General features: G+C 32.6%; 1 protein-coding gene and 1 pseudogene across 2 annotated transcripts in view; one reads left to right on the plus strand and one right to left on the minus strand.

The window, feature by feature from the left end:
- The window catches only part of CDH10 (cadherin 10), a 287,434-nt gene that overhangs the window by 230,940 nt on the left and 30,140 nt on the right, over positions 1 to 26,354 (minus strand). The gene's annotated exons all lie outside the window — the stretch shown is intronic.
- LOC140502602 (ubiquitin-conjugating enzyme E2 N-like) lies at positions 11,089 to 11,858 on the plus strand (annotated as a pseudogene).

Consider the following 26,354-nt stretch of genomic DNA (forward strand, 5'->3'; position numbering starts at 1 on the left):
TTTAAGACTATTCAAATATCACCTTTCTGAATGAGGCATTACCTATTCCCTCTGGAAACCAGTGCCTTCTTGTTCAAGATAATTTGTATCTTCTTTCTCTATGGGTATATATAGGATATATGGATATGGATATATTATATATATACATATATATAGATATTTATAATATGCATATATGTATATTCATCTTTATGCACACATTCCCATTTATATATGTATACACATATACATATGCATATATTTACACATATGGGCTAACACATATATTGTCACTGCTGTCACTCTCATTAGTATGTGATCTCCTTGGGGCAAAGTTTTGCTTTTCTTTTGTATCCTCAGCATAAAAAATTATCTTGAAAATAGTGATCGTTTAATAAAAACTTATTGACTGATATATCCCATTTTCAGCTATCATTTTATACTGATATTATTTTCATACAGCTTCTAATAATTGAGATTTATTTTTGGCTTATTCACCAAATAGCAACAGTATGGATCAATCAATCTGTCAATTGTCTCATATATGCCAAGTACTATGCTGGGTGATGTTTATACCATTATGATGATGATGATGATGATGATGATGATGATGATGATGATGATGATGATGAAGACAATGATAAATGCTAGTACTGATTGTAGTAGATTGATAATTATAAAGATGCTGATAATGATAAAAATGAGAACAATAAAATTCCTTCAAAGGGCTCACCCAAATGCTGTTAGTCATGGTGGTGGTAGAAATAAATATAGCTCAAAAAGCAAGGAAAAAATTAGCAAAATACTAGAATATAAGAGTAGAACATAACACTTTAAACTTTCTCTTTTCAGTATCATTCAACACTTTATGTCCTGGTAGATTTAAAGGTTAAACAATCTAAGTCATAGTTTGAATAATTAATTAACAACTTGGGGAAAAAAAGAAGCCAAAGAATTATCCATGACACTGCATTCAATAACTATTGTAAAAAGAAAACATTCATTCATTTTTTTTCTCTTTGACAATAATACACAAAGAAAAATACATGGATATACCTTTTTGGAAGAGGAAATGTAACAGAATCACAGAAAAAATAACAGTATGTTATTGACTTTTTTCTTCTTAGTCAGATTCTTATTAACTATATTTTCAACTCTAAATCCTTGGAACTCCAAAAGTATCTTTGTTAATCGTGGTTCCAGTTTTCACAAGAATCTCACAAAGAAAATTAGAATTTCATAGACTGCCTTGATAAGGATTTAGATGCTAACAAATAAACTTATAATTTGCTAAATGATTTAAATATAGAATTAAGGATGCTAGTGACATATTTTACTTTGTTATTAAAATGTAAAATAGAGTTACATTGCAAAGTTTGTCCTTGATAATACTCTCTATCAGATGAGTATATAGGATTCATATTTACATATATTAAATCTTTTATAGAAGTAATAGGAGGTGTGCTATGATTTAGGGTCAATATGCAGAACCTGGAGTTTAGTGAAAATAAATGAATTGTCTTTAGTCTTTTGCTTCCTGTCCCTTTTTTAATCATGATGATGATGATGACTTGAAATGTGATTTGCTTCATCAAGAGAAATTGCATGGTGGTCATAGCCCATTAGCAGATTATTATTCTTTTGAATTTTTCCGAGAGATGTTTAGAGTTTTTTAATTATTATTTTAACCATAATTGTGCAGCATGGAAATCCATTGCTCAGAAAACAAATGCATTACTATGGTTTTTATATCAAGCTTCAGGTAATTGATTTTATGACTTCATTAACATTCTCAGATAATCCAAGAGCACTTCCATTTTGAAGAAATGTTAAATACTGCAATATTTTGTTTTAAATCCTCCTCTTACTAGAGGCATCTTTTTGTTAGGACTGGAACTAAATGATTCAACTGCAAATCAGAGTTAGAGATTATTGGAAGGGAGGCCTAAGCACCAGTTACCATGTTTTCACTGCTTTTGTTTGACTACAGCTGTAGCTGGCAACTGTTCCTTTTAATCAAAGAGCTCTGAAAAACAATGCATTTTCACAGTCTGCTGTTAATATAGCTATGCTATGAGAGTACATAACTAACTATGTGCTTAAATGAAGCTTGTTTCTAAAGCAGGATTTTTTAGCTTTTATGCTTCCTGACAAAGAGAGGGACAAAATCATCTTTAGCTTCTGTGTATTCACTCTTTTCTTTCTGTGCTGCTGTTTTCAAACTTTTCTTTACAGAATTCCAAAGGCTGCTTAGTTGGATAAGCATCCTCTTGGCTGAAAAGACAATGTCAGCTTTCATTTAATACGAAATTTCACTGGACTTAGGACTATTTCAGTAGATCTTGTTTGAAAACCATTGGCCTCTGGGAAAGAGAACTGCTTTATTGTGGTCTTAATTACAAGGCTTAAGAAAGACAGCAAATAAGGTGGAATGTGATTTATCCCTTGTCCTTTATCCTGGAGATGGTTGGGGAAAGGAAGAGAAAGAGAGTAAAACAATAGCAGGAGTATAGTTAAGAGGACAATAACATATTCAAGAAAGTCCTCTGTGTCCTTGCATGTATGTATGATTGTTGAAAGACAAAAAAATCTCTCAGAACATACTCAGAGGGTCATCATTACTGTGAAAGGTCTATTAGCAGCAATTTCAGCTTGCATATTATTTCTGTGATGACTTATTGTCACTTCTGAGTAATCTAAGAATATAAGTGACAGGTAGAGTAGCACTTGTGATTTCATAGGCATTGGGAACACCCAGTAAGGAAAAGGGTAATACTAATAGATCCTAACATCACAGATCAAGAGCTGGAAGGATCCTCAGAGGCTGTTTACTCAAGACCTTTCATTCTGAATAAGATGGAACTGTGACCCAGGAAGATTAAGGAACTTGTTCAGGTTTACAGAGGTAGTAAACACTGAAGTTGAATTTAGCCATTTTAATTCCACACTAAATTTTTTGTTTGTTTGTATTAGTTTATTTTTTCCTTTTTTTTTAATTTTACTATACTGCTTTCATAGTGAGTCACTGAAAACTGTGTTCTATGGAGGAGGTAAAGGAGTAAATGTTTGTGAACCTAATAACTTGGAAAATGTTTGTCAGTCTCTCTTATTTGACTAAGAAATAAATGTGAACGTTTATGTTATTCTCTTTTATAAGATCTTAAAACTGGTATGAAAATAGTATTAATATTCTAGAAAATTCTAGAATTTTTTTGTTTAGAGGTTGTAGATAACTATGCATCAATTATCTATTGTTGTTGTTGTTTTTCTTAGAATGAAGGTGGAAGATCATTTAATTTAGTTGAGAGATCATTCAGTAATAGTCAGAAGACTAAGACTGGTGATCTGTGATTCTCTGAGATGTACAAAGGCATCTATTTATCTATGTACATCAACAACTGAGAGATGTGCAGTCGTCTGATGGCATATATCCAGAATATTACAGAGAGCTTTATTCCCCAACAACATATGGGAAGTCATGCAAGATGGACTTAGGATAAGTCTAAGTGACAATATTATTGCAGTTAACTGCAAGTTTTCTTACCAAGCCCAGTATTATTAGCTCCCATGGCTTTATAAAGAAGGAAGAAGAATGATGGGTTTTAGACAAGGTGTCCAACAAGAAATAGTAAATATATATTTGCCTTGATATTTTCAAAGTTAGTCAAGAGGGTATTAAATTGAAATGAGAAAAGTGAGATAAAGAAAGAAAATTGTCCACATACATAACAGGCAAACCTTGTACCACAGATAGTAATATGTATGATACAGGAAGGAAAACAGCAAAAAAAAAAAGATCAATAATTCATGGGAAGCAATATTTAAAAAGAAAATCAGTACTAAAACTCATAGCTTTAGATAACTACATGTAAATGAATGGATTCTGAGTGATGATAAAAACGAGAACTAGATATGCTAATGTAAGGAAGCAAATTTGATCATGAGAATATCACTAAGACAGTGAGATGAAATTTATGTTAGGAAATTAGCTCTGGAAAGTAATTATAAAAACACAATGGAATAGATAATTGTTGGATGAAGCAACTGTATATTAAGAATACATTATATACACATGTATATTTACATATACATATATATGCTGATACATATACATGCATACACACATACCTACATATGCACACATATTGAAAATATCCAGGAATCTGCAGAGAGAAACCTGGTAGGGTGCATTTTAGGTTAAGATTGACACAAGTATAATGAGAAAATACAGTGTTTAGAATTGCAGTATACACTACACATAATAAGAATTAAAGAGAGAGTGGAATAAAAATATTTCACTAAAAAGATAGAATATTTTAATTTGTCTATAGGTTTCCTAGATTTCTGTATTTATCAAAAGCTTTACATTTGATAAATTTGTAACTTACTTTAAAGGTAATTTTATCCTTAAAAGGTAGAACAAGCCAAAAGAGGATATGCAGTTTTTTTCCTGACTCTTAATAGCAATGAGAAGATGGTTGTTGAAGTAGATATAAAAGGAACTTCAGAAAGAAATGTAATAGTCTATATAAAAGCAGAGTAAAGCTAGGTATTGGCAGATATGCACCTTAGGTTTGGAGAGGGTTGATTTCAAAAAGATCAGAAAGGGACAGATAGCAGCCAAGGCTCTTACATTTTGAATCATCTTAAGAGTCCCATGAAACACTCAAATGAAATTCAGAAGACCTAAACAGAAAGGATTGTAGTAAGGAGGGAAATGGAAACTGCATGATGAAAACAAAATATTTTTTTTTAAATCCTATGTTACATAGAAAATTAATTCACAAAATCAGATTTTAAAAAGTTCTGTCTACAAGATGAAAAGAAAGTAACTTAGGATGAAACAGGTATATGATAGTCCTGTAATAATTGTTTCTCAATATTAAAATTCTAATAATTAGAGGTTACTAATGAATCATAATAGTTGTTCTTGTTGTTTTAGTGTTTGGAGAGGGTAAGGTCAAAGAAATAAGCAAAAAGAAAGGATAGAAATTCACCTTCAGAGAAATGGTATAGTAGTACTGCTACTAAAGAAGGAATGGGAAGTTTGAACTATTCAGCTCCCATTTTGCTTCTGTCTTTTCTCTCAGAAAAAGTGATATTTGGATTTAGAAGCTAAAAAAACAAAAAATAGTTACCAAGGAGCAAAAAAAACTTAGTTTAAGATGATCAGGGAACAATCATCTAGCTGTCATCAATGAGACTGAGTCACCAAGTGCAAAAGGATGACAATCTATAATATGGAAAGAACTGACAGATGTGATTACTTAACAGTTAGCACTCATCTTCAGGAGACACAGAATGATTAAAGAACTGTTATAGAGCTAGAAAATAGTCAAGTGTACCAAGAGTCAAAGAAAAAAAGAACAAAAGTAGATTTTCTCCGGATCATAACAAGGAGCTTATTTCTATTCTTGATAAATTCTACAACATACCATAGAACACACCCTAAGTTTTAGGTGGTCATGCAGAACAGGAAGAAGTGATTACTTATAGCCAGTATTATTTTAAGGAGAAAAGGTCACACCAGATAAATACCATTTTTCTTTTTGCAGGGTGACCAAACTGATAGATCTGCAAAATTTTAGGAAAACACTGATAAAAGTCTCTCATATCATATCATAAATGTGGTTATAATGAAAATGCTCATGATAATAATACTAAGTCAAACTAATTAATAGTAGTAGTAGTAGCAGTAGTAGTAGTAGTAGTAGTAGTAATAGTAGTAGTAGCAGCAGCAGCAGCAGCAACAGGAATAACAGCACTTGTATGGGGTTTAAATGTTGGAAAATTACTAAGCATATGTTATCTTATTTGATCCTCACAACAACCATGAGTGGTAGATGCTATTGTTACCTCGGTTTCTTCTCTTTTCTTCTCAAACCACCCATACCCCTACTTGCCTCTCAACAGAAGCCCCTGTTTCACATTTCACTGAAAACATTGATTTATCATAACCTACCCCTATTCAATTGCACACTTCAAATCACCTTAACTTCATTCTCAATTCTTTCCTGCTTTCCTCTAGTCTAGGAGGATTAGGTTTCAGTCCCGATTCCATCCCCTCCCATCTCCTTCAGTAGTTTGCCCCTTTAATTGCCCTTTCTCCTAATTATCAACCTCTTCCTATTCACTGTTTATATCCTCTTGCCATTGAAATATGCCCACTTCTATATGCATTGATCCATATGCAAATAACAATTAATGGTATTTTCTAATTAAGCTCTAATTTATAATCTCTTTTTGTTTCCATAGATAAACAAAACCGTTTGACTCTTTTGTCTCCAAATCCTCACGTTGTAATCATTATCTAGCCTTTGAAGTCTAGCTTCATATTCCCTTATTTTACTGAAAAGAATCTTTCCAAAGACAATGATCTCTGTTCTTAAATCCCATGAGTTGTTTTCTCATGCCTCACTATTGTTGAATTCTATAACATTTGATCATGTTGACCACTCTTCCCTTCTAGATATTCTCTTCTCCCTAAATTTTCATGACACTCCTCTGTCATGGATATCTTCCTCTGTATAGGATTAAGCCTTCTCTATGTACTATCCAAAGTGATTATTTATGTTCTCTTCCCTATAAGTAGGTATGACCAAGGCTTTATTGTGTGCCCTCTCCTTTTCTCTCTAAACAATCTCTCAATGTGAGAGCTTCATATATTCCCATGTATTCAACTATAATCTCTGCAAATGAATACAAAATCAACATTTCAATGCTTCTTTCCTCAACTCCCATTCTGCACTTTCAATTGCATTATACAATAGGTATCCCACATACATCTGAAAAAAAAAAACCAAATAAACAAGAAATTAAAAAGACAATTCAATATATTTAACTTCTTATTTGTCTCAATGATTCTTCTAGTCACCTAGTTTCTCAGAAAGAGTCATATTTGGTAGTCATTCAATTTAACTTAAGTTTTCCTTCCATTCCATGTATAATCAGTTACAGTTTGTTTTCTATATCATTGTGGGTTCCCATGGTCATTGTGGAGTTCATATCAGATAATGTATGGGAAATGTTTTATAAATTTTCCAGTGTTCTGTAAATATCAAGTTTTTGGAAGTAAACAAAATCAGTTGGCTGATTTTAAAAGATCTATTAAAGTGTGAGAGTGACAGAGAGGGGAGAAGGATATAAAATGATGAAATGGTACAGCTAGAAGAAGTCAAGAGATAATCTGGTAAAGCGTCTGACTTTCAGACAGGACAAAAATCTAAACTACCTACAAAAACTAATTATTTGCCCTAGTCTTACAAGGTGTTTGAAATTTAGCTACCCTTTCAACCTTAAGCCTGAGTTGGCTTCTATTATAATTTGGCAAATCTCTTCTTTAGTCCTCTGTGGAGATAAACAATTAATCAGTGTCCTACTTGCAATAACCTTTAAGATGTTTGAAGACAGTTATTAAGTCACCTCTTCACATACTTCTTTCCACAATAAAGAATCTCAACCTAAACTCTCCTCATAGGACCAATTTTCCATCACTCTCTCTCTTTATATTTTCCCTCACTGAATACTTTCTAGTTTCCTATATCTGTGTTAAAATGCTGACAGTACCTTACTCTACTCAAGAAAAAGAAAACTGGACATGTATTTCACATAATAAGATTTTGTGAATAGCTCTGAAATTTCAAAATGTGCTTTCTTAATTTAGAAAAACTGCAAGTGAATCTGCAAAATACAATATTATAGAGGTGAAATAGATATACAAATATTAAGTTGGTACAAATATACTTAGAAGAATAGTATTTCCTTTCAACTCTGTGAAAACCATTTTTCACTGCAGATGGTAGCAAGAGAAACACATGAATAGAAATTTCTGAATGCCCTATGATAAGATGTAACTTGTACAACATAATCAGATTCTAAATGAATTGGATGACCAGATCTAAGGATCATCATATTGGACGGAACTACCTCATGGCATATCAATAAGGTCCATTCTTGTATGCATTCCATTAAATAAAAATCTATTAATAACTTGGATATAAACAATAATGGCATAGTTACCAATTTAATGAATAATAGAAATCTTGGAGAGATAGCTAATACAATAAATGGTACCATTAAGATAGGAAAATATATAGACAAACTAGAATAACGGGCCAAATCAAAATAGGTAAAAATAAATATAAAATCATATACTTGTGTTCAAAAATATTTTTTCTATATCTTCATTAGATAAAAAGGAAATATTACGGTAAGAGTTCAAGGCAAAAAGTTAAATATTCAGTGACTGGGGAGGGGATAATTTTATTATAGTAGATTATTATAATGGAATAGTATCTTATTGAAAAAAATGCCAAATGTGATAACTACAGAAAAGCATGGAAAGACTTGTATGAATTGATATAGAATAAAATAAGCATTGTAAAGAAAAAAAATTTACACAGTGACTAAGATAATATAAATGGAAAAAAGAACACAAAAAAGAAACAAAACAAATGTGGTGAAATTATAAAGGAAAAAAGCCAAATGACTTCAAAGCAATGATAAGAAAAATCGCCATGCATAGCTTGAAGTCTACAATTATCGAATAATGAATATAGTGAGTATAATGTAGAGATTTTTTATTTGGATGTCTTGAGTGGTTTTGTTGAATTTTTTTAACTTCTTCCTTTTTATTTTTTATTCTTTTTATAAGGTAGAGGAGAAAGAGGCATGAAGGGGAGATAAGTAGGCATGTAAACACAAAAATGCATTAGCAAAGTTTTATTGTTCCAAAAATCCAAGCCATTTGTTTTCATAAGTAAAATAATAAAGTAAATTAAATATCAGAGAGAATATATGTACTTTTGGATAACAGAATGAAACAATAAAAATGCAATGTGCACAAAAGGCATAATGTTTTAATTCTTTTTCCCAAATATCACCTGCTTCAAAAAAAAAAACAACAGTGAAATATGGCCACAAAGTGCTGGGAAATACCCAAAATTATAGGAAATTGGTAAATATACATTGCTATCTTCAATGTGATGAGATGGGACCATTTTTAAATTATGAAATTCTTATTTTATTAGTGCATAATTGCATTGCTTCATAGTACACTATATTTTTAGAAATAATTACATAATTCTCTATATAAACTAAGAACCATTTCAAGAATGTAGTAATAAGAAAGATCAACCACTCTCAATAGGTTTTTGGTTGTTTTTTACTCAGACACTCAACTTATTTTCGCTTTTAGAACTATATATGTTTTGGGATATTCTAAGAATAAATCTCACAATTCAGTCTCCTGATCATTTTCATGTTACTTTGACAAAATATTGACAGTAGAAGGCAGAGGGAGGGTAAGTAGGAACCTATTAAAGCAGTCCATGTACAGAAAGAAGCAAAGAAAGAGAGAAGACCTGGGGAAGAAGGCAAAACATAAAAGTAGTACTCCAGAGAGGGAAATTAGAACACAATGAGGCAGAAGAAGGAAGGACATAAGAAAGAAAGAGAAAAGAAGTGAGGGAGGGCCTGAAAATATTATGCATTAGTGTTTACAATGTCCTTTGAAAAATGTTGTAAGGTACATTAGGTATATATGTGCATTTTCCTCTCTTAAAATCAATAAACTGAAACCTGTACACCTCAAGAATCCTGATATTTACACAACACTACAAAGTTTGCAAAACATTCCCCATATATTATCTGATATGAACTCCGCAATGACCATGGGAGGCCACAGTAACACCGAAAACAACCTTTCCTCACTAAATATCTGCTTCATTTCATCAACACATGGAAATAATCTTCATCTGTAAAATGAACAATTGGACAAGATTATCTCTTTTGATTTTCTTCTTTCCTCTTCCAAAACTATGATGCTTTGATCCTTGCGTTTTCTAAGAAAATGTCAGTAAAAAACCGTTGGGACATATCCTACCGAATTTGAAAGACTTCCATTCATGGGCACAGTAAAGGAATGTCTATCTTCTGGGGAACAACCTTTAAAAGTTCAAGAGTTTTATCATGAGAAAGAAAGTCAGAAAACCTTTCACTAGACACTCCATTCCAGTGTATTCTCCCACTTAGATTTTAGGGTGGAAGCTTTTTTTACCAGGTGACTTTATTCTTCTTTTAATATTATTAAGGATTCAGTTAGCATGGTATATTAGACAGAGTCCTAGAAATGGAGTCAGAAAACCTGGATTTGAAGTTGAAATAGATGACAGGGCTACTACATGATGAATATTAAGATTAGAACAATTCACCAATAAGTAGAGGAGTCCTAACTTTCATCATTAATATTGACTCCTGCTTATGTAGTGCTTTAAGTTTTCCAAAGCCCGTTCTATGTAACAGTGCTTGGATGGATTACATATAGCATTATCACCTTTTTGGAAAGGAGGAAACTGAGCTCTTAAGTGGCAAACTGACCTAGTTAGCAATAGTGTGTAACAGTATTCAAACTCGACTCTCCTGACTCCAAGTGTAGCTCTGTATTTAATACCATGCACAATAGAATGGAGTCTCCAGTCAATAGGTTTCCCTGGCCTTCCTTCAAATTTCAGTTCAAACCCCACATTCTGAAAGAGGTCTTTTCCTTCCCATCCTCCACCTACCCACACTGCTAGTGCCTTCCTCCTGAGATTACTTTCCTTTTGCACTGTATATATTTTTATGTAAACAAATATCTGCACATCTATTTATCTTCCCCATTTGAATCAGAGATTCTTGAACACAGAGACCACCCACAATTTTGCCTTTATTTGTATTGTCAGAGATTATCACAGTGCCTGGAACATAGTAAGCACTTAATAAATGCTTATTCACTGAATGGTTTTAAATAGTCTTTAATCTTTCTCTGGAAGTATATACTTCTAGCTACTGGCTTACGTCAGAGAAAACATGTTTGATGAAAACATTTCTCTGCTTCCTCTTAAATTCATTCTTCCTCCTTTCCAGTCACCTTGATGTCCATACCAGAGACATGAACTAGAACAATTTCTGCCCTGAGGCTTCACTCTTTCAAAAAAAAAAAAAGCCCCAATCACAGGACACATTATTGCCTTCTCTTCTGTTATATCATCTATAAACTCCTCCACAATCAATCCTCAGTTTTAAATCAGGAATCTTCATGTTGATTGTGACATTTTCCCTGAATGAGACATGTCAAGCTACTCACCCTATGGCCGCTTCACCACACCTGTAACTTTTGTGAACATGCAGCAGTCACTTATGAACATTGTTTCTAGCATTAGAATGCAAGCTTTTTAAGGGCAGGAAGTATGCTTGCTGTTGTGGTTGTATCTATAGTTTAGCCCATGGTAAGTGCTTACTACATGCTCATTTATTTATTTCTCACCACAAATAGAATAAAATCATATAACTCTGATATGATATCTCATTTCTACCATTGGTCTATTAAAAATGATCGTTTTTGGGAGAGGAGACTCTGAGGCTGAAATCTGGATCAGACAAGATAGCTGGGCTGCCCTGCAAGATTATTAAGGAAACCCTGTGTTTGTTGGCAGAACCAGTTCCTGGGATAAAATTGGAACGAGATGAAAGCAACACACATTTTTTTTCATGTGGTCATTTCAGGTGCATAGGATTTCTCCTTTGAGGAAGGGTTTGTTAAACTTGAACTATTTCTTCCAGAAGAATACTCAATGGCAGCTCTAAAAGTATGCTTCATGACCAAAATTTATCACCCTAATGTACACAAGTTGGGAAGAATATGTTTAGATATTTTGAAAGATAAATGGTCTCCAGCATTTCAGATCCATACAGCATTGCTCTCAATCCAAGCTTTGTTAAGTGCTCCCAGTCCAGATGATCTATTAGGAAATGATGCAGCCAAGCAGTGGAAGAATGAAGTCTAAGCCATAGAAATAGTCGGAGAATGGATTAGGCTATATGCTATGAATAATATTTAAATTCAATCTCAACATCAAGTGTGCATCACTTCTCCAGTTCTGCAAATACATCTTTTTTTTGTTTGTTTGCATTTAATGGACACAGTCTTAGAAACATTACAGAATAAAATCCCAGATTAACTTCAGTTCTTTGGAGATTAAATGCACATTAGCAAATATCTGTCTTGTCCTGCTTCACTGTTGTAACACATAAGCAGAGGCTAGAAACGTCATCTGAAATTGTTTAATAGCAGTGGCCCAGCTATACTTTTATTCATTTCTCCTATCATGATTTAAGTATCAGAACTGTGAATGAAAGTAGTTGTCGATTAGCTGCAAGGGTGTCTTTTTCTTCTTCCAGTTTTGTGGGCTCCTTTTACCTTTTCATGGTGATCCTAATTGCATTGGTTAAAGCAACTAACCAGTTGTACTTTAGAATATGCCCTTTAACCAAGTCTAACTCCTGCTGCAGATGGATAACTTTGGTTGTTTGAACGAAAATGAGAACATTAAACATCACAGCCTTCATTAATACCATGATTCTGCTGTCAAGTATAGAATCCTTCCTTCAAGAAAAGCTTGTGACCAAAGATTCTCTAGAAATTTCTGTAAATCTTATCTTTTAGTGAAATTTTTTTTTTATTCTTCTTTGCCTTTGTACAGTTTATTTTTCTGTGTTTACTTCATTTCCCTAATGTAATAATGGTATTTGAAGATTAAAACTAGTCTAAGCCTTTTATGTTTTGGGTCTTACACCATCTGTCTTTAAATAGTAAGACATGGACGTTGCCAATTTCTTTTCATTGATGCAGATATGTGATAAAATGCTGCTAAATGAATACTTATAAATTGATCCCAAGAATACAGAAATCTCTAAAGTGACTGAAATGTTAATTAAAATAAACCTAAAGTGTACAAAATTATCACTGCCTGATCAGTTAGATGATGATTGGTGTCTAGACCTGGAATGTTAGACATTTACCGTCCAGGGAAAGACTGACAGCAAACAACAGTTGTGATTGGCAAATGTGTAACTTTTCTTTTGTACCACATCATATCTGGCATTGATATGGGCATTATAATTTTGTTTCTTCCCAATTTATCTGAATATAATGCAATATCTTTTGTATTTTATGGGACAACAATGTCAGATTTGCTAATTATTTAATATTTACTAAGTCATTTATTACAACCTTACTTACAGAACAGATGAACAAAATATTGACCAGCTAAATTGAATTATTAGAATGCTTTTCTTCATCTGAAAGTCCTCAATTTTTAATGTAATATAATCAATCTTTAAAGTTTCTGTATAATCATTTCCTGATGATACCACTAGGTATTCCTTAAAGGAGCCTCCCTTGCTTTCCTGCCTTTTTTTCTTCTTTAATTTGATTTCCCATGATGTTTTTAGTTATCCTATCTTTTTCTCTTTGCACTTCTCTCACTCTGCATATTTGATTTATTTTTATTTTTAAGCCAATCATATGGTCAGTCAGTCTGAGTTATGTTCATGTTAATTTACAAGTGGGTCTTTTGTCTCTTGCAGTTTAAGGTGATAGTTACATAGCCCATCTGAATTTTCCCCACTCTTATCTTGTATCATCTGGAGTTTCTTCAGAATTAAGATGAAGAATTACCTATTAAAACACAGAAACATAGAAAATTATAGTTTCCTTGGATTATCAGTGACATTTAAAAAATAGCTGTTAAGTCACTTTAGCTATCCATCCAATCAGATTAATAATCATTAGATGATTACTGATAAATTTTCTTTGAATGATCATCTAACAGCCTTTAATAAGAAAATATTAGAAATTTCTTCTTCTACTGAGAGGATATTTACTGTTAAAGGTGCTAGAATTATGAAGTCCTAGACAAAATATATATTTAAATGAACTGGAGTGGTCATCTAAGGAAATAATTCAGTGGTTTCTTCAAATGTAATAAAAAATAGGCATCTTTTATTTTTACATAACCTCCTCATATTGTTCTTCATGAGTTATACTTCATTTCATTTAATAGATAATATTTTTAAAAATATTGAAACCATATTAAGTTATAAAGAAATCACTTCTCTAATCCAAAGAATTATATGAATTTCAATAAAATTTGCAAGTTTTCAAAGGAAGGAGAGAATGTGTTTCCCCTCTACAGGAGCAGAGCAACAAAAAGCATGTGTACTCTTTCCCGTGTTTCCACATTTAGACTTGTAAATGATTCTAGCCATTTTCTCAGGAGTACATTTTAGTTGCTATGTACCTGCCTGCCCTAATATTTCAGTAAATTTCCCATGGAGGCAGAAAAACACATGGTAGAGAAAAATGGATAACACTGGGGTTTTAATCACGTCTCTGCTACTGACTCTACATATAACTTTGGACAATTCACCTACCCTTTTGTATGTTGAGCTGAATTTTCTGTTGTGTACAATTAGAGGGCTGAAAAAGATGATTCTTCTGGTCCCTTTGGCTCTAATTCATATATTTTTGTTTGTTTTTTTGAGAGCTTGTGGTCAAAAGGGCTGGTATTCTGTTAAGAATATTAAGCCAGTACTAATAAAGGGACCTATTTTTCTCTAATATACAGCACTCTGTTCTGTATTTAAAGTCCTTAATTTTCCAGATTATTATGTATCAACTGCCATCATGTACTCTAGGAAAAGCCAAATTGGACTTATTTCAGTTACTCACCTACTAGCTTACCACCTCTCTACTTGTCTTCTTTAAGTAGGTTATCCCTTTTACTTGGAACATACTTCCTTCTAGCCTTTGCCTCAACAGCCTCCCCCGCCAATTTCTTTCTAAACTCACCTCAGATCTTCTCCTCTGACCCTCTTAGCTGATAGTGTCTTTGCTTTCTCTTGTATCATAATGATAGGCATAAAGATAAGTGTCACATGAAATTAAAATTTTATCAGTGTTCTCCAAGAGGATTTTCATGTTCCCAATAATTTTTTCAAAATTTACTCAATGTAATTCTAGGTAATTTCAAAGAAATTACTTGTTCCAACTGTTCAGTATAACAATTAAGAACATAAAATGTTTGACCTAGATAGATTTTGTAGTATGTATATTATTTTAAATTAATTAATCAAATTAATTGGTTGTCAAATATCTATTGGAGATCATAAAAAGTACATGGAATAATGTAATTTATTCAGAGAATATGTGACTAGAGAAAATTGCCTTTTCATTAACAATGAAATCACAACATGTCTTAATGAACATCATAAATTATAATTTAATTTCAGCATAAATTAATCCCTAAATATAGAATGGAACTCAAATGAGGAGGAAGAGAAGTAGTAGACCAAATACCCAGTTCCCACTCCATTAACCACTTGTTCAAAGTGCTGGTTTGATTATAAGATCACATAAAACAAAATCAGCTTCTTAAAGTTAGTGATCTTTCACAATGACAAAGCAAAATTTCTAGGTGTCAGGAGTTCAAAGATGTGGTACATGAATATTCAGTCTTGCAAAATTCAACTCATATGGAATGAAAAGACAAATAATGAAGTTCACATCAGATGTAAGGATGAAGAGTATGCCCATTTGGCATGAATTTCAAAAGCGGCATCTAATTGATTTAAGTGGAATTCTATTGACACCACATCAAATCTTTTTTAATGAAATAGATAACGAATCACCTTAAAAATGCTGTAACAGAACTCATATAGAATATTTTTAGTTATAAATTACTACTAAACCAATAGGTCATATTATATCTATACAGAAACAAAATATCCCAGATTGAAAAATAGCAGTTATTGATCTCTCTGCCTATAATTTATTCACAGTTTCTAAATTAAATCAAGGGTGTATGATCCAGGGCCACTGAAGGATTTTAAACAAAGGTCAAACATGAGGCTATCTTTATTCAGGTATAGTTAGCCTGGATAATCCCCCAGTTTCATTCTAATTGTTATATTTTCTTATTCTGTGATTAATAGAATATATGCGGTCAATATGCAAAGATATGTCATTTCTACCATTGGTGAAACATATATTTTGAGTTCATTTGTAATACTTAAGTGATACTCCTTGACCCTTATTTCCCATTCTTAGCACACCTCATTTGTATAATAAATACCTGGAATTATGATATAATCTGGGCATTTAAATTCCTTCTAATTTGATCCCAACTCATCTTTCAAATTCTATGTATTACTCCTTTTACTATTCTATATAGTGCAGCCAGATTTCCTTTTTGCTGTTTCTCATGCTTGATATTTCATTACCCATCCTCAAGTCTTTGTAACTGCTGCTTTCTAAGCATGGAATACATACTTACCTTGGTATCTCAGAATTCTCTTTCCTTCAAGACTCAGTTTAAACTCAACTTACTACATGAAACCTTCCTTGATCCCTCCACACTCCCTTCACTCTTAGCACCTTCTCTTCCAAAATTGTCTTACATTTTTTTTGAATGTGTGAATACAAGTATTATATAGGCTTGGATATATATTCTTTGCATACTTATTTATGCATAGGTTTCCTCAGATAGCATATAAGCTTCTTGACGCTTTGGTTTTTGTATTTATTCCTAGTACTTGATAAAGCACTTGCCTGGCCCATAGTATGTACATTATAAATGCTTGTTCATTTACTGTTCTTAGGGAAGTAAACAGAATATTCTTAGTTTGCCCATGCAGGGGGTAGAACATTTGCCAACCATCCTTTTAACTACTATTATAAGCTATTGTTTTGACCACTCCTGTGACTTTTAACCATGCTACTATCTTTTTTTAAATTTACCTTTTTCTCATTCCATCAACTAGATTACAAGTCCCTTTAGTGTTCTTTCTCATAGTTATATTGGTATAGAACCTAACCTACCTAGCATAGAATTTTTCTTATATTTTGCACTCATTGGAATAGATTACTATTACTGTACAGAGATAATTATTATTCCTTCCTCCTTCATAAAGAAGTTAATAGGTTAGAGTTCTCTTTTAGAATTCTAAAATCACCTTCATATTTATGGATGTGTCCACATTTATTTATGTTATTGATTATAACACTTTTGAGAGTGCACCTAATCTCTCATTATCAATTACCTTACCAAGCAAAGAAGCCATTATGTTATCAGTGGTAAGAAATCTTATATAATGTGGGATTTAAGGAAAAGAAACATTTTTCAATGATTATTTTCCCTAACTTTAACTGGTAATGAGATTTAGAAAGGAAATTGCCTTTAATCATTTTATGAAAGAAATTGATTTTAAAAGAATGTAACTGCATACATATGTAATTATATAATCTTCTGAAAAAATAGCTGTTATACATTTATAAAATATTATCTTCAAAAACCTTACTTCCTTTCCTTCCAGAAATTTGTATGAAGTGCTGAACTTAATATAAAGCAAATCCATAAAACTGCCTGGTAGTTTATAGAATTTGAATATAAATGAGTAAGCACAGTGCTTTTCTACTTCATTTGTGGATTAAAATATGTATCCACTTATTCCTCTTAATCTGAAATCCTTTTGTTTTGGTTGTGAAATACTAGCTTTCCCAGTGGTATATCTGAAGATTTTAAATGTTCCCCCCCTTTTCTTCATAGTAATAATACCTTGTATAATGCAAATAAAAGATAGTCTAATAGTTAAATTTATTAGTTCAATATTTCTATGTGCATATACATTACAGCATACAATAAAACAAAAAGTTTTATGTATATATGCGAGAATATATGTGTGTTCATGAACAGCAGTGTATATGTGTTTGCCTTAAGAGTCAAAGCAATAAACATTCTAACAGACTCAAAGAAAAGAGATATTTCAGTTCAGACTTTAGCTTTTAATTCAACATGTATTTATTAATCTCCTTTGTTCAAGATCTCATGACAATCAGAATCTTGAGGGTGTGGGGGATCAAGTTAAGGGGAGAGAAAGTGACTAAAATATTGTAACAAACAACTGGAATTTTCTTTTCAGAATCATGTTTCTCTTTCACAACAAGCTAATGACCATAGATCTGCACCCTAACACCACATTTGAATCAAATTGCAATCATCTAATAGACTGTTTTTATCTATAGCTCATCTGTAATATAAGGACATATGCTTTCTGAAACCTGAGCATTGCTGACCTTCATATGTTGCTTAGAATTACTCCAGGTATTTGACTCTCAACATGTCAGTTACATATTACTGCAAATGTAAAGCAGAACACTTGTTATTGAGGTTGTTTTTCCTCTTTCTTACTGCCACTGTTTCATATACGAGCCTGGGCCCATCTGTATGCATTTCAGACATAAATTGTTTTGACACTTAGAAGAAGCAAGTACTAAATACACAAATCTCATAAAGTAGCAATCAATTTTATCTGACTAGCTCTGGAGAATTTATTTCAACTTTTGAAGGTTTATAGAAACTATTTTTTAGTTCCATCTTCCAGTCAAGGTCTCCTTGCCAACATAATATAAAAGTCATTTGGATATATCACTAGCTGAATTAATATTCTGAGATTAAAACTACTATAGATAGGAATGAGCAAATGAATAATCAAAAAGGCATTTATTAAGCTTTTACTATGTAAAAAATACTGTGATAAGCAATAGGGATGCCAAAAGAAAAATAAGATACTTCTGATTTTCAAGGAACTCATATTCTAACTTGTGGTAACAACGCATGTCAGCATCCCATAAGTATAGATAATCAGTGAAACAGCTTATGTTGGTATGGACTGTCATGAAATCCAGATATCTATACTGGCTGGCCAGGTGCTCAAGATATCTGCATCCCACTCCATCCCTTACACCAAATCAACAGATGACAATATGACTAGCTTGTAGAGTCAGGGGTAGCCAGGATGGAATGTGGTCTATGGTCTCTTTTGGCTTTGTACTCCCTTTGACAACAGTCTGGAGCCATCTACAAATGCCCAGATATGTTGTTGATCATGATAGGTCCTGGACCTGTGATTTCACTGACATACGGGTCTCCAACATAAAGAAACTGCCTCAACCAATTCAGTGTGGCATCTTTTTGAAACTAATAGTCTTAAAAATATATTCTAGACTAAGAGAACTGAGAGGTTGAGTGACTTGCCCAGGACCACACAGAAAGTATATATCAGAAGTAGAACTTGAACTCCAGTATTTTTGGCTCTGAAAGGAGAAGATAGCAAGTTGCCTGGATGTATCACTACCAGAGTTAATAGTGTAATTGAAACTAGTATATATAGGAATGAACAAAAGAATGAGTGAAATCCACTATGTTATGCTTCCTCTTTCCTATGCTTTTGATTGGATTAAAATGTAATGGACAAAAAAAATAAAGATTTTAGTAGCACAAATTTTATTTTTGTCGTGTCTCAGGTAGAATTTAAGGATTTTGGGGAAAGGAAAGATATGGGAAATAGATAATTTTCAACAAATTGATGTGTGAGAATGAAATTTGCGTTTGGGGATTAGTGTTTGATTTCTAGGTTCATAATCGATGGATTTTTAATTGTGCAATACAGCATATCCCATGAAGTTTTAAGATAATTCATGTTCTCGTAGCCCCGTCTATCTGAGTCAGAGAACTTTATACTGAAATTGGGTGAGGAGTAAGAAAATTGCATGGAAATTCTAAATCAGATACCATAAGAACAGAATATACATAGTCTGAATACACAATTATGTAGAGTATAAATAATAAACAAACTGAACTAATATTTAAAATCAAAGAGGAAGCATGGTGTCTCAAGTATAACCGATGTCTTTTTGAGTTGTCACTATGTCTTGAATATGGCAAGGATCAGTTTACAGACAAAGGGCAGTCTAGTAGCACTAGTATTATTATATATTTCTGAGTAGAAATGGATGAACTTAGTTTTGAGTAGAGCTAAAATGTGGTGGTGTGAATCTGAACAAAGCTCAATTAAAGTTGAAACTGATGATGAATGAAATGGCAAATTCTAGAAGCAGATTACAAATATGTCACGGAGACAAGATATAGAAGTAATTGGGGACTTCAATAACATTTACTTCCCATAATAACACCTATTACAAAAATCTTGGAGGGGTACAGCACTGCCCCTGGAATCAGGTGTAATTGAGTTCAAAACTGGCCACAGACACTTGACACTTACGAATTGTGTGACGTTGAGCAAGGCACTTAATCCCTATTGCCTTGCCTTCCCCCTCTCCAAGAAAAAAGAAAAGAAAAGAAAAATCTTGGGATTCATACTGTTGAGAACACTTATCCAGGGACATGCTAGTTCTCTTTTGAGTAATTGGAATATCTTTTATACAGAATACCATTTCACAAAATCATAGATGCTGAGCTCGGAGAGATATCAAAAGACAATATAGTCCAAGCCCCTCATTTACCAGACAAGTGAGGTTATTTGACTTGTTCAAGATCACAAAGGTTGTCAGTGTCAAAGAAGGAACTGACATCCACATCTTCTGACAACAATACTTTTGCACCAAGAACATCTTTATATAGATCTTTAAATTTTGCAAAATGTTTCCCTCAGAACAACCTGGTAAAATACGTATTAAAATGATCGCTTACTCTACCCTACTTAAATGGAGGCTTTGGAAAGTTAAAAATTATGCTTGATATTTTTTTAATTAGTCATAGTCTAAAGCAAGATTCAAACTCAGATCTCTTGATTCTAAGTTCAACACTCAATTATAGCTACTTTTTTATTTGTCCTTAGAATGTAGGCCAAGAGGCAATGTTTAGAAATTAATGAAAACAAATTTCAGATCCATATTGAATAATAAAAGTCTTTGACCAAAGAAGTTTTAAAGTGGGATGGGATACATCATGAAGTAGGCTCAATATAGCTAGATATTTTCTACAGTAGCTAGAACACTGGACCTGCAGTCAAAATGTCCTGTATTCAAATCTTTCTGTATAAATGTACTAGCTACATTACCCTGGATGAGTCACTTAACTTCTGTCTACCTCATTTTCCTCATCTGTAAAACAGGCACAATAATAGCGCCTACATCCCAGGATTCATGAGAAGATGGAATTAGATAACATATGTATAGTGCTAACTACACAGCAGGCTACTTTTTATTGGATATTTTCAAGAGAAGGCTGGGGGAAACCTGTTAGTAATGTTGTAGATAACATTCCTATGTACATAACCATTGAACTAGATGATGATCAAGTTTACTCATTACTCTGAAATCTTATGTTTCTAAGCCCTTTGATCTAATCCCAGCTAGACAGGTCCAAATCATAATTTGTATTACTTGGACAAAATAAAAAAAAAGACAAATCTCAGGGACAGTGTAGAAAATAAGTTTTGTATTTGCTACATTTTTCTTTTTATGATGCTGCTGAGCAAAGGTATGAATCCATAGAGATACCAATGTTTGTTGATATTTATGGTGATTCTGATGATACTGATAGTCTATCCAGAGAGACATGCTACTGTATCTTTGCACCCCAATGATACAAAAGCCCTCACAAATATGTCACCATAAGATCACAAAAATAGTTGAAAAATATTATTTGACAAAAGCTATTGTACCCTATTTGCACGCTCCTCTATAAATCTTTATCTTATATCTAGAAAGAAAAATGTTGTATGAAAATTATTATTGAGATTGTATTGTAATGAGTACTATTTTGTAGTAATAAGATCTGAGTTCAAATCCCAATTATCACTAATTTAAGGTGTGACTGTGATTAAGTCATTTAACTTTCCTCAGGCATATTTCTCATTTCTCTCATGTGTAAAATGAAAAGATTGTACTAGATTAACTCTAATTTCTCTTCTAGTGCTAAATTTACAATCAGTGATAAATATATTACAAATATATTTATCACTGATTTTAAATTATTGTAAAATAATTTTGCAATTGTAATTGTAATTTTACAATTTGTAATTGTAAAATATTATATATAATATATTTTGTATGTATAATATGTAAAACATTTGCAAAACATTGTAGAATTTTCAAATGGAAAGGAAAATTAGAGATCCTTTAGTCCATTAATTACATCATTTTACATATGAGTAATAGAAATCTAGAGAGATGAAAAAGTCTGGTAAGTAAGGTACCCTTAATCCTGGCCAAATTGTCAATATGCAAAAACTCTAACAGGAGGACTATGGCTGGAACTACAAGGCGCATGAAAAGCCCAAATGCATGCTTTAGTTAAAGCAGAGGCACTGATTTGTCTTGCCTTTCTTCTACAGAGTAACATCTTAGCTGAAGCAAGGAAATATTTCTAATAATCCAGCAGAATTATAGGGCTCATGACTAATATCTCCCTCTGCAGAAAATTGTTCTGTGAATGAGAATAAAGCAATATGCAAAGATCAGGTGCTACGAAAATCGCACTAATACAAAAAAGTAAGAACTTACAGAGACAATGTGAAGATAGGTAATATCTTTAATGAATCTTAAAATGACACTGCCAGAATAATATGCAATTGTAAAACTGGGTTATTTCCTTAAAATTAGAAATGACAATTCTAACACTTTAAGAGAACATTCATTTTTCAATCTATTCAAAGATCTATGAATAGAGATTTATGTAAAAATGAGGAAAGTCATGTATAGCATTTTCCTAAGAGTGGAGGTTGAAGGACAGTGGGTATAGCTTTGACTTAACATTTTACTCTGGAATGTGAAAAAATACATGCTAAAAAAGCAGATGTCCAGTTATAATATACCCTACCTAAGGAAAAACAAAACTGCCTTTCTGAAACAAATAAATTGAATATAATGAAGAATGATAAATTCATTTGGAGTTTAGCCATGTTTAAATAACCATGTATTTTTCTTTTGAAAGATTTGCCTCACAGCACATTTTTTTACATAACTTTCAACTAAGCCAGTGAGGAAAATGAAAAATATATCATCTGCAGCTATTTTCTTAATATTCTCTGAAAAATATAGTGTCTAGTAATAAAGAAAATTTCTTTTTCCCAGTTAATTCAGCTCTGCAAGCACTTCCACATCATTATGGAAAAGCAATATTTGGAAATAAGGAGTAGTGAGACTTATTTGTTGCCTCCCTATATACAATGATATAACATGTAGATATTCAGCAAATTTAATTTAACAAATGTTGATTAAACATATTCTGTATATAGAGTCCTGTGCCATAAGCCAGGGGATTGCAAAGTTTAGAAGAGACTTAATCTCTACTCTAATCCAGTTTACAATTATTAGAGGAGGATGTCAACACAGTTAACTTAACATTGTTTGATTAGTGTAGATAGACAGTATAAAACAAAGTGTTATGTGGGTTTATGAGGAAGGTTCTTTTTGATACTGGGGATAAAGGAAAAGTTATCTAACCAAGAAGTTAGAAAGCACCCCCAAGGTCATTTAGTACAATTGTTCTCCTATTTTTTTATCCTCTAATGTTTTTCAGTGCCCATCCTAAAACCCAGTACCTCAAAAATGGGATTTAATAAAATAGTAGGAATACGGCAGAGTGAAAGACATTACAAGTACAATGAATCATGTAAGTAAAGGTCCATAGGGGACATTCAAGGTATATAAAAAAGTTCAGTGTGCATGGAATGTAACAGAGAAATGTAATAGGCAATAAGTTTGCAAAGATATGGTAGCATCAAATGGTAGAGTGCCTTGAACAACAGGCAAGGTATTTAGAACGTTACTTAGTAGACATTTGGGAGCCTGATTGGGGTGTTTGGATACTTTGTTTTGGAGAGACTTCCTTCATCAATACAAGGCAGCTTGTCTCTAATTTATACTCTTAGAGAACTATTTTGGTATTGAGAAATTAACTTAATCGCTCCTGATCCTGTATCTAGTCAAAAGCACACCTTGAGCTGTGTCTTCCTGATTCCAAGTTCAATGCTTTTTTATATGATGTTGCTTCTCATTAAAGTGGTAACAGTGGTACTAAAAAAAGAGAGCAGATGCAAGAAAGGTTCTGGAAGTGCAGTAGAAAAGGCTTCATAACTTCAATGGATATGAGAAATGATAAAGAACCAATAGAGAAATAGAACAACAAGGTTCTGAAATGGAACTTTGGGTTAATGATTACTGAAGTAGTGAAGTCAGAGGGAGTGAGTTAGTGCTCTGAGCTGGTCTCAGTCATGATAGAGTTGAAGTTCAAATGCTACCTCAGACTCATACTAGTTGTGTTATCATAGGTAAGAGAATTAACTTCCAAATTCCCTGAACAGTTTCCTGAGTCTATAAGTAGCAAAGAAGTTGCTGTTGTGTATTGATAGAAGTTTCCTTATCTGGGAATTCCTTAAAGCAATGGAAGTTATATTGTAATAGTGAGAAAATTAAAGAGAGAAGATATATTAGGAAAGTATTAAAATAATTAAAAGGGTCCTGACTGGTGTGTTTTGATACACATAAACACACACATGTTTGTTGTTCAGTTGTTTAAGTTGTATCTGACTCTTCTTGACAGCACTTGGGGTTTTCTAGGCAAAGATACTGGAGTATTTTGTCATTTCCTTATCCGTTTTACAGGTGATCAAACTGAGGCAAACAGGGCTAAGTGACTTGCCCAGTTTCACACAGCTAGCAAGTGACTGAAGACAGATTTGGTCTCAGGTCTTCCTGAATCCAGGCACAGTACTCTATCCATTGTGCCACCTAACTACATATATATGCATATGTGTGTGTCTCTGTCCATGTGTGTATGTATATGTATACATATGTGTGTATATATGTGTGTATATGTATAAATGTATGTGTGTATACGTATATACACATATATACATACACACACACATATATATTTTCCTCTGGATCTTCAAGTGTGGCCCGTTGACTGAATCCAAACTTTAAACAACAAATACCCTTAATAAAAGGATTTGTTCTGTAAAACTTGGACTCACTCAAAAGGCCACACTCAATTACGTAAAAGGTCACATATGGTCACAGAACAGGTGCAGTTACTTCTTTTCTGATCCTTATAGCTACAGGGGGTCTCTTGTCTCAAATTTTCATATTTCATATTTGACTTTCACTTTTACCCACATCTTACTCTACTTCACAGTATACATTTCTATGTATATGTCATAGTCCCCTTCCTCTTATAAACTATCACTTTGCTGAGGTCATTTTATTAGTATCATTTGAAGAATATATTTTGTACCCTCACATAACAGGGACTTCATAAAAGTTTAGCTGGTAATAAAAAAGAGCTTAAAAAAAGATGATGTCCATCATTGGTAGGATAGCTAAATAATTTGGAGTATACCAACATAATGGAATGATGTTGTCCTGTAAGAAATGATGAATAAAGAAATATGAAATGATGTCAAGTTAACAAAACCAGGAAAATAATACATAATATGACGTAAATATAATAAGAAAAATAATAATTAAAACCAAATGCCATGAAATTTTACTGAGAAAGGTTGGTCCTGAAGAAACGATATGCTTAGGTAACACCTAACCATTTCTTTACAGAAGTCAGAAATTATGGAAGTGGAACAAGGTATGGAACACCAGAAAATTTTATGTCACTTTGATTGAACTTTATTTTTTCCTCTTTTTTTCCCGCCTTTTTATTTTTGCAAAAGTCTTGGGGAGTGAGAGTTATGACATGCCTTTGGATATTGGGAAATATAAGTTTTGTGAAAACTAAAGATATCAACTAACATTTATTTTAATCAAAGTTGAATGACTTAAATTCAACTAAATTCACTTAAATTGGTTCAATTACTTATAAAGATGTGGCCTTTTATTTATGGGGGAGGTCCATCTGTTATCACAAATCAAAAGCCTTTTCACTTTTGATGGTCTTCATTTCTTGTGGCCAGCATTCTAGATAGAACGCTCTGAATTTAGCTCATCTGGCCCCTGGAATACAGATAAAAAGATCCTTTCCTGTTATATATTTATAACCTTTCCATTTATTGTGACCTGCTGAAGTTTTAATTCTACTGTTAGAGCATTCAACAATTAAGGGTCATTTCTATGACATGATAAGTCATGAAAGCTCTTCATTGAAAATTGGGCATTTTAGTATTTATACTCCCAGAAGTTAAAGGCTATGTGACAAAATCTTTTTAATTATCTTTGAATTTTTCTATCAAATTAAAAAGAATTTGGACAAAAATATCATTTCACAGATGGGGAAAATAAGACCAAATGAGAGTTACCATAGATCATACTGCTCTTCTACTTTGTACTAGCTCTCAATGTAGTATATTTTTCTGTTATTCACAATAATTATTCATAAGTGTTGCCATATAAGCTTATATAAGTATAAATATAGTGATAAAACCTTAGACTTAACAGGTCCACCCTATTAATTTAAAATATTTTCTTCAATTTTGGTTTTCACTTTAATATTTTAATGAGTTATGATTGGATCAGTGTGGGTACTCTTCACAACTCCTATGTGATTTAGTAGATGGCCTGTAAGGCTTCATATTGCAAAAATACTCATCACTTTATTGTAATTTACTTCAGAATTCAGCTCAGTTTCTTGTGTGTTCACCACAAAAAGTAACGTCATGAAGCCTGAGCTTGTTTTCAGAATAATGCTGTAATTGCTATTTTAACACACAAAATAAAATATATGAGATTATGAAGGAAATTA

The sequence above is a fragment of the Notamacropus eugenii genome, chromosome 4 (assembly GCF_028372415.1).
Source record: "Notamacropus eugenii isolate mMacEug1 chromosome 4, mMacEug1.pri_v2, whole genome shotgun sequence".
NCBI lineage: Eukaryota > Metazoa > Chordata > Mammalia > Diprotodontia > Macropodidae > Notamacropus > Notamacropus eugenii.